General features: G+C 43.5%; 1 protein-coding gene across 1 annotated transcript in view; it reads left to right on the forward strand.

Moving 5' to 3' along the window:
• The window catches only part of EIF2S3 (eukaryotic translation initiation factor 2 subunit gamma), a 29,378-nt gene that overhangs the window by 5,953 nt on the left and 22,029 nt on the right, over positions 1–1,396 (forward strand). The window lies entirely within an intron of this gene.

A 1,396-nucleotide genomic window follows, 5' to 3' on the forward strand; every position in this document is an offset into this window, starting at 1 on the left:
CCACCTTAGGTGTATGTGGCTGGCGCCTTAGCCGCTTGAGCCATAGGCGCCGAGCCTCTCTCTCCTCCTCAGTGCTGCTCTGCAGCCTCCCCCCACCAATAAAGACCTATCGTACAAAAAAAAAAAATGAAAGCAAGTATAAACAATATATGTATGTTCCTAATTTAAAAAAAAAAAGTGTAAATGGATATGGTGGTGAGCCAGAAGGCTTGACCTCTGTTTTGGATTATGACAGTGTGAGCATACAATTTTAAGAAAAGGGATCATGGGGCTAGGCGTGGTGACTCATAACTGGAAACCTAGCACTCTGGGAGGTCAAGGTGGGTGGATTGCTTGAGCTCAGCAGTTTGAGACCAGCCTGAGCAAGAGCAAGACCCTGCCTCTACTAAAAACAAAAAATATTCGCCAGGTGTTATGGCAGGTGCCTGTAGTCCCAGCTACTCAGGAGGCCAAGGCAGGAAGATTGCTTCAACCTAAGAGTCTGAGGTGGCTGTAAGCTATGCTGACGCCGTGGTACCCTAGCCTGTGTGACACAGTCTGTCTCAGACTGTCTCAAAAAAAAAAAAAAAAGATTCCGAGTATTAGAGTTTGTTTTTATTTTCTTGTTTTTTGTTTTCTTTTTAGACAGAGTCTCAGTTGCCCTGAGATCAAGTGCCATGACTTCATAGCTAACAGTAACCTCAAACTCTTGGGCTCAAGTAATTCTCTTGTCTTAGCCTCCTGAGTAGCTGGGACTATAGGTGCCCACCACAACACCTAGGTATTTTTTTTAAAGATGGGGGTCTTGTTCCAGCTCAGGCTGGTCTCCAACTCCTGAGCTCAGGTAATCTACCTGTGTTGGCCTCCCAGAATGCTAGGGTTATAGATGTGAGCCACTGAGTACCAGAGTTTTGTTAAAATAGCACTGCCATCTCTTCAAATGGGCAGTTTATGTTTTTCAAGGTGTTTAAAGGGATTTTTGTTAGCAAATTGTTTTTTTCAGATGGTAATCCTCATTCTGTTAATATGGGTTTTTACAAGTCATTAGGTTTTAGCTTTCAAGTCATTGACATTCCTATTTCATAGTAGATGCCATTATTCTATACTATATTTGCTTAGATTTGGGAGTTTCTGTATTTTCAGAGTTTTTTTTTGAGACAGAGTCTCACTTTATCGCCCTCAATAGAGTGCGTGGCGTCATAGCTCACAACAACCTCCAACTCCTGGGCTTAGGCGAGTCTCTTGCCTCAGCCTTCCAAGTAGCTGGAACTATAGGCACCCGCCACAATCCCTGGCTATTTCTTTTGTTGTTGCAGTTTGGCCAGGGCTGGGTTCGAACCTGCCACAGGCAACGCCCTTTTCAGGTATTTCTATACATAGCTAATTCATTTGCTTTGTTGTGATCTACTGTGTTTTT

This window comes from Otolemur garnettii, unplaced genomic scaffold, assembly GCF_000181295.1.
Source record: "Otolemur garnettii isolate 467f Iridium unplaced genomic scaffold, OtoGar3 scaffold00051, whole genome shotgun sequence".
In the NCBI taxonomy this organism is placed as follows: Eukaryota; Metazoa; Chordata; class Mammalia; order Primates; family Galagidae; genus Otolemur; species Otolemur garnettii.